The 8,589-nt window shown below is 41.4% G+C and overlaps 1 pseudogene; it reads right to left on the bottom strand.

Annotated features, from left to right (window-relative positions):
• Positions 1 to 2,096: 2,096 nt before the first annotated feature.
• On the bottom strand, positions 2,097 to 3,434 carry LOC107195843 (annotated as a pseudogene).
• Between the last annotated feature and the right edge of the window lie 5,155 nt (positions 3,435 to 8,589).

The raw sequence follows: 8,589 nt of genomic DNA, 5'->3' as shown, positions 1-8,589 counted from the left end.
GCAGGGTTTTCTGCAGTCACAGCAACAAAACGAGATTACAGAGTAGACTGGACATAAGCAACACACCTCAGGTGTCACTGTCTCCTGTCACCCCCGGATGGGACTGTCTAGTTGCACAAGAACAAGCTCAGGGCTCCCACCGATTCTGCAATTATGGTGAGTTGTATAATTACTTCATTACACTGTAATAGTAATAAAAATAAAGTGCACAATAAATGTAATGCACTTAAATCACCCCCAAACCATCCCCCTCCAGTCTGCAGAAAAATCATCTTCCATGAAACTGGTCCCTGGTGTCAAAAAGGTTGAGGACCACTGCTCTAAGGAATAACAGCAACCTCTTAAATTGATATCTTGTGTAATGAACTATGAAGAAGTTACGCTAGATTATCCTGTGGGAAGGAAAGTAGAGATACATAGTCCCTCCACACATGAACGTACTCGATAATTTTCCAGAATTTCCTAAATGAATTGGGGGACATTGACGAGGGGGGCTACCCAAGAAGGAATGCCTTGTCATCAGAGCTGCTCAAAACAGAAAGATCGATGACTCAACACAGTGGATCTGTGGGCCCAGAAAGACTGTCCCTTCAAGACATGCACGTGTTAAGATTGGATGATCATTGATTTTGCTTTCTCTTCTTAACCCCCAATATTCTAAGCAATTTAATTGGATACAAATATCCACTAGTTGGTCAGCAAATATTTACCTACTCTGTGGTAAGCATTAAGCGAAATTCAATGTAAAGTAGTGCCTACCTTTACAGATTTTATGGTCTAATGGAAGACACAGTCAAATCCTATAGGCAAGTAGTGTGATGAGTGCTACCATAGGGTTGAGGACAGGATACATAGAGTGCATGTGTGTGGTTATGGGGGGTGGGGATCAAGAAAGGTTTCTCAGGGAAGTAGTTTTAACTGAGACTTGAAGAATGAGAAGTTAGGGAGATGAAGTAGAAAGAGAAAGTAGTATGGTTGGCAGAGGGTCATGGGCAAAGGCCCAGAGGTGAGAAAGAACATGACTTTTATTCCAGGAACTTTAAGTAGTTCAGGATGGCTGGAGAGTTGAAGATATAGCAAGAGGTAAAACTAGAGAGATAAACGGGGGCCGCACAAGAGGTAGGGGCCGCTTTTGAATACTTTTCCTGAAGTGGGTTTTGGTAGCTGTGGAAATATGCCTCTCAGAGCTCCAGCTGTGAGGAGATCTGAGAACTGACCCCTGAGATCTGGGGCAGCATTAATACCGATGCGGATGCTGCTAAGTAATAGCTGAGTTAGTGGAGCTGCTAGAGCCAGGCTGTTTCTCCCCAACATGAACCTCCTGTAAGGGGCAATCTTTGCTCTGGGGGTCATGACATGGCCTGGAACGGCTGCATGCTTACCTGCAGAGCTAGTGCCTGGAGCATGATGGTGACCCTCGGCCAACACTATAGACGTTCTGTGACCATTTGGTCTGCGGATTGTTTGGAGAGCAGATTATACCAGCTTGTCAGCATTGTTTAATAGTTGTTGTCTTGGCGGAGGCTTGGGAATTTCAACGATTAAGGCTGGTCATGGAGCTGGAATAGGCCCACATGATCGGCTCGCTCTATAAGTCAATTTTGGACTTCTTGGTACAGGTGCTAATGATAGTTTGAGACCTGGAGACAAAGTGCATCCTTCACAATCCAGCAGTGGGAGGACAAAGAAGCCTGTGCCTGAGATCTCTAGCCCTTTCGTTGTGTTAACTTCTGCTACTGTACTGTATCTTTTGCCTGGAAAAAACTGTTCTGTGCTGAGAGTGGACCCTAATGTAAACTATGGATTTTAGGTGACAGTGATGTGTCAATGTAGTTTCATCAATTGTAACAAATGTACCAATGTGGAATTCATTGATTAAAGAGATGGCCAGGTCCTTAGGAGGAAACACATTGTAACGCTATGGCAAGTACACACTGCAATGATCCTAGTCAATCTTCAAAGGGACCTATTTATTCAGGTGACTATATGCTGAAGAAAGGGGGGTTCTCAGACATTTTAAGGACTATTGAACACAGGGTCTGAGTTGACATTGATAGTCATAGGCCTGAAGTCATCAAAAACCCCTTTTAAAGTTGGGGCTTATGGAGTCCTGATTGAAGTCCTAAAAAATGGAGTCCTGATTGAAGTCTGGCTTTCAGTTGGCCTCGAGAGTCTGTGGACACACTTGGTGGTCATTTCCCCAGGCTTTGGCAGTTGGAGTAAGGTCCCTCATTGGATGCTTGGCCTGTGGGGTAGAAGCTACCATAGTGGGGAAGGTTAAAAGCGTACGTGGAAGCCTCTGAAACTTCCCGCTGTCTCCCCCCACAAAATATAAATCAAAAGCAAAGTCAAACCCTGGGAGCGGGATGGTGAAGATTCCTGCCACCATGAATTATCTAACGTACGTCGTGTCTCGGATTTGGCTTTTACAAATCTTTTTAAGTTTAACACGGGCAAGTTTTCTCGTACTTGTAAAATCATTCAGCCATGCTTCACATTCATGTTTTTTCATGTTCACTAAGTTGATTCGAATGAAATTGTCTCACCACGTAAAGTAGAAGGGCTGAGCAGTCATTTTAAAACATGATGTTATCTTGATCTCAGCACTGGCTGCTTCTCTAGGTTCTTCTCATTCTCCCTTTGACACATAACCATAGCTCTTAACCTCATGGGGATCTGGGTCTGAAGTCAGTCTTCCTCACAGACACAATGCAGTCAATTTCATGTTCACCCCAAATACCATCAGACTGAGCCTTGTAGTGAATTCATGTTAAATAATGAATATCTATGGAAACCTGTTCTATGGGAATTTCTAATTCGGCTTTTAAAGGCCTCTGTGCCCTTCTTACTCCAATTGCATTATTTTCTTCATGTTCTCCTGGAAGACTTAATGGATAACTACGATATTAGTAAAAACAACCGGGAAAGGACATTTTAGCATCTCACCTCTGCTGTGGTTGTAGCTTATTTTCTGTGTTGAGTAAGATGACACTTAAGGTTCGATGCAATAGTCTTTCCTCAATGTTTTCATTCAGGTGACTGTACGCTGAAGAAAGGGGGGTTCTTTTTGGTTCCAGGTCCAATTTTACAGCTATTTTCAGTGATAAGAATACACATTGTTGCCAGAAACTGAACGTGTTGCTTATCAAAGTTGTCAGTATTTATTTCGGGCATGTTAACATGAGTCTGTTCTGTCCTAAATATCCTTGCCTCGGCTGCCCCAGAGGGTCCCATGACTGCACCAGACAGCAAGAACCAAGCACACACCACGGTGCTAAAACGTGTTTCCTCTGGGGCCTCCCCAAGATTTTCTTTCTCACATTTCACTGCAGTTGATTGGTTCAAGGATGGGAAACTAAATCAAAAAGTCTCCCCAGCAGGGATTGTGGAATGGGATGCAGACGAGTGAATTCGTCACTTTCTAAATGGCTACACAATACGGCACAAGATCGTCCTTTCCTTTGCCTATGTTTTCTGCCTTGTGGTTCGAAAAAGCAGAAAAAGCCAGTCCTTGAAAAAAAAAGAAAGTGGTGGACTAGCAGGAGGCATGGAGAGAGGAGGAGAGCCCAGCAGCGTTCCCAGGCCTGGTTCTGTTCCCCTCCTTCCTGAGCTGGCTGCGCTCCTGCCCTGGTGTTACTTGCAACCTGAGGCCTCACTAACCTGTATTTCTATGCTGCAGTTAAACTAGACGGCCGACGTGCAAAGGATGAGAGGCAAAGAAAAGTGAGAAGAGCTTAGTTTATTTAGGGAGGGGGACCATGGGAGAATGCTAGTCTTTACTTGATTTCTACAAATAGTTTGTACCACAATCAATTTTAAGATATTTTTCAGTTGAAGTGTGACGTATATTTAGTAAAGTGCACGTGTTTAAAATATATAACATCGTGACAATTTTTTAAAAGATCAATTTCATTGAAGTAAAAGTTATAAATAAAAGGCACCATTTACGTGCAGTTTGATGAATTTTGACACCTGTGTATACATTACCATAATTAAGATATACATTTTTATAACCTAAAAGTTCCCCTCATTCTCCTCTGCAGCCAACCCCACCCAAATAATAAGCAACCACGTATCTGCTTTCTGTCACCTGATAGTAGTTTTACGTGTTCTAGAACGTTGTATACAAAGAGCCATATTTATACATACTTTTTGGGGTCTGGATTCTTTAGCTCAGCAATAATATTTTTAAAATTCATCCACATTGTTGCATGTATCAGTAGTTCGCTCCTTTTTATTGCCGAGTAGTATTCCACTGCATGGCATACCACAGTTTGCTTATGTACATGCCTGTAGATGCACATTTGGATCATTTCCAGTTTGGGGGTGTTATGAATAAAGTTATCACAAATATATGTGTACATTTTTTTTGTGGTCATGAGTTTTCATTTCTCTTGGGAAATACCTAGGAGCAAAATGTCTGGGTCATACGGTGGGTATATGTTTAACTTTATAAGAATCTGCCAAATTGTTTTCCAAAGTGATTTGACATTCCTACCAGCAATGTATGAGAGTTCTAGTTGCTCCATACCTTTGTCAGCATGAGGTACTATCGGTTTTATGTTTGTTTGTTTTTTTGCCATTCTGATAGGTACGTAGTGATATTGATTTCTAGGTTCTTTTGTGATCAAAGAACATACTCTTACAGCGTTTCAGTCCTTTTAAATGTGAGACTTATTTTATGCCCAGAATATGGACTATCTTGGTGAATATTATCTTTGCAATTGAAATGAAAGTATATTTTGCAGTTGTTAGGTAGAGTGCTCTATAAATATCAATTGGGTCAAGCTGATTGATAATGTTCAAATCTCTGCCTATTGATATCTCTCTACCTGTTCTATCAATTTCTAAGAGAGCATTGTTGAAATTTGCACAGTGATTGTGGATTTGTCTGTTTCTCCTTTCAGTTATGTCAGTTTTTGCTTCCTGTAATTTGAACCTGTTATTAGGTACACATATACTTAGGACTCTTTGGTGAATTGCCCCCTTTGGCATTATGAAGTGTTTTTTTTTGTCTCTGGTAGTATTCCTTATTCCAAAGTTTACTTTATCTGCTATTCATTCGATTGCTTATTATTAGTGTTTGCATAGTACTTATTTACTGTATCTCTTCGTTATTTCTTTTTCTCTGATTAGTGACAGATTGCCACAGTCACCTTGGACAAGTGACTTTACCCCTACGTGCCTCAGTTTCCTCATGCTCAGTCATAATTATAATTTAACCTACCTTATTGGATTATCATGAAAATAGAAAAATAAGCTACTTAAGGCATCTCACACAGTATCTGCCTTATACCTACTATAATGGTGGCTGATTGTATTATTCAACATATAAGGTTCCTCTCTGGTCTCATCTGTTTCAGGTAACTGCCTGACACTCTTGCCCCCTCAGTGAATACCACTCAGGGGAGGATAGTCATTTTGGATCCAGGTGATGCTGGTACTATGTAACAGAAGTTCCCATCTTCCAGGAGCTAATTCACATTTTCCATGAAGTATACTCACATCCCTCATCTCATTATTATCATCACTTCATAGATGAAGCAACTGAGGCTCAGGAAGTTTTAATAACTTGCCCAAGATCACATCTGTTTTTATTCACGGAACATGTATTGAGCATCACATAAGTACAAGGCACTGAGAATAGAAAAGTCCCTGCCTGCTTGAGGTTTTTAATCCACTGGGGGAAACATAAGCGAACAGGCAGAATGTGATAAACACAGGATCCAATGGGCACAGTGCAGGGTTGGCGGGTGTATCTGGGGTCAGGAAAGGCTTCTGGTTTGGACCATGCTTGAGCTGAGTCTTAAAGGATGATTTATCTAGTCAATGTAGGTGGGAAATCACTCCAGGCTCGGGGAAAAAGGTGTGAAATGGCATGACTAGTAAGTGCTGGCCTAGGAGGCCAAACTGGGCTTCTGATCTCTATAGTGTATCCCTGGTTAGCACCCCAAATGTCCACTTTGGAGAAAAGAGTCAAGGTCGTGTAAATATGAGTGTCATAATCTAGACTTAATTTTGTTTTGCCACATGTGCATAAGCAACAATGGAGGTGTGGGAAGAAGGGAAGGAGTTGGGAGGGAGGGAGGGAGGAAGAGAGAGAATGAGAATATCTAATTCAGAACAAAGCAGGCTGACTTTAGAATTATCTCCTTAGTCTTTAATGGAGCTTCAAGTAACCTATATCCCAGTTAACTCATTTACTTATTCATTCATTCAGCCAACGTTTCCTCAGTCCTGCCATGATGTCAGACACTTGCTTGAAGCTGAAAGTGTAAAGTTGAGTCAAGTGGTGCCCACTGCCCTCATTTCAGAGTCCCCAAAACATGGTCATTTCCACAAAATGAAAAGTAATAAACAAGAAAGATCTCAGAAGACTGTAACTGGACAGACTTTGGAATATACTGTAGAGTGATTTGAAGGTGGTGGGTTTTAAGAAATTCCTTCCAGAAAACTAAATTGCAAAATTCTACATACAGTAGGGTTACAACCAAAATATTTTATATAGAAAAAAGACTGAAGGGAAATATTCCAAAAATGTTAATAGTACTAGTTTGGTTATTAGATTATTATTTGATAATTATTGTTTCATTTTTTCTTCTTTCTGGACTACTTGATTTTAGCCCCTAGACCATTTTGCATGCCTGTAGTAACTGTTATTTTGCACTTATATAATAACAGTAGTCAACATTTACACGATATCCCCTACATACCAGTCACTAGTTAATACTACCTGCACTTTTCTCAGTTAATTTTCATACCTTTCAGGAGAGACACCATTGCTCTCCTCATTTTATTGATGTTCTAAGAGTTTAAGAAACTTTCCAAAATCATACGGCTAGCAAGTGACAGAGGCAAGCAGCTTCTAACCACAGAGCAATTGCGATGGCTCTAATTTCTCAACGACATGACCACAAAGCCTCACAGCAGCAGCAGCCTTCAGTTAAGCTGCTACATGGTGCTCATTTATTAATTGAAAAAAAAACAACAACCCTGCTGACATTGAAAAGAGTAGTGCAAGGATTATATGAGTCACTTTCAAGCTCATACATTTTTCTGTTTGAATGAAATACTTTGCATTTTTCAAATTAAACACAATTAGTCACACACCAAATTCTATGGTGTCAATCATGTCTCTTGAGCACAATAATAGGAATTAGCTGGCCTGAATCAATTCCCAGGGATGCTTCATTGAGAATTCGCCCACCATAATGTCATTAAGGCTCTCGAGCTTTCTAAGCCCAAATAAATCCTCTGTAAATTTCAAGACCCAGATCCTGTATTCCACGGTCCCTTCCAGAATCACCCTAGGTAGTGGGCCGATTTTCTTTTCTCCGTACTCCAAAGACACAATTGTCCTGACCCAACGATTTGCTTCGCGATCAACCACTTTGCTAGTTGATTCAACCAATATTCATTATGTGCAGGACAGAGTGCCTTTTGAAAGAAAACCTTGTGTTTTGGTTGCAAGTTCTTGGACTTACTGTGTCACCTGTGCGAGCAAACGCAGAGCGGGTATCTAATTACTATTTGCGCATTCACTGGCTCCCACCCCTGTTCCTAAAACTTGCTCTTTCTCCTATTACCTCGGTTCTTTAATTCTAATCCTTTTCCTGGGCCTCTGTGCTCAGCAAACCATGTAATATCTCCATCAGTCATCAGCATTTTTAACTTCTCAAAGTTATTTAGCACCTTCTCTTTTGAAATTTCTTCCTATATCATCCTAATTCCTCTTCTAAAGTGTAATGTTTCCCCAAACATTGTATACAGCTTTTTGTCTATATTTAGCTCTTGGCTTTTTACGCCCCTCTCCTCCTCTGCCCTCATGTGCTTGGACTTCAAAACATTATATATAATGCCTTTGAGATCACTAGAAATCACACGCGCACACGCGCGCACACACACACACACACAGTCATTGAATCTTCCCTCCAATAAGGAAAATCTTTTCAAAGTCCTGTTTGTATTGAGTCCTTTTTGTATTGAGAATTCATAGCTATATCAGTTCTATCTTTCTAAGTAACAGAACACCCTCACCCGAATGACTTGAAACAATAAATAGATGTTATCATCTTGGGTAACGAGACTCCTGGAGGAGGGCAGCTGCAGGCTGTGCAGTTTGGGGAGGTTATCAGGGCCCTGGATCCCTTCTCCCGCCTCGCCTTGCCTTCCTCAGCACATCAGCTTATCCTGGGAGAGAGCTCCTCTCACGGCATCTGAAGGTTACAGACCATCTAAGCATCTACACAGCACAAGGCTACCTCTTCTACTTCTTATCGGTGAGGACCTCTCTCCCAGAAGCCCTTGGCAGACTTCCCTTCATGCCTCATTGGTCAGAATTGGGCCATGTGCTCTTTCTTCATTAATGTGCCAGCAAGGGGAATGGAACCACAGTGATTGGCTTAGACTAGTGGTGTCAGGTTACCAACTGGGTGCCACGTGTATGAGGAATCACCTGGAGAATTGATCTCGGATGTGCCCTGGGCATAAAGATTTTTTTAAGTCTCCATAGGTGATGCTTATGTATAGCCAAGACTGAAAACTACTGGCTTAGACTCTTTAGGATTTACTCAGAGTCGGGGGCGGGGG

Source organism: Pteropus alecto, unplaced genomic scaffold, assembly GCF_000325575.1.
Source record: "Pteropus alecto unplaced genomic scaffold, ASM32557v1 scaffold115, whole genome shotgun sequence".
Taxonomy (NCBI): Eukaryota; Metazoa; Chordata; class Mammalia; order Chiroptera; family Pteropodidae; genus Pteropus; species Pteropus alecto.
The sequence above is the reverse complement of the archived record's forward strand: the minus strand, read 5'-3'. Positions and strand labels throughout refer to the sequence as shown.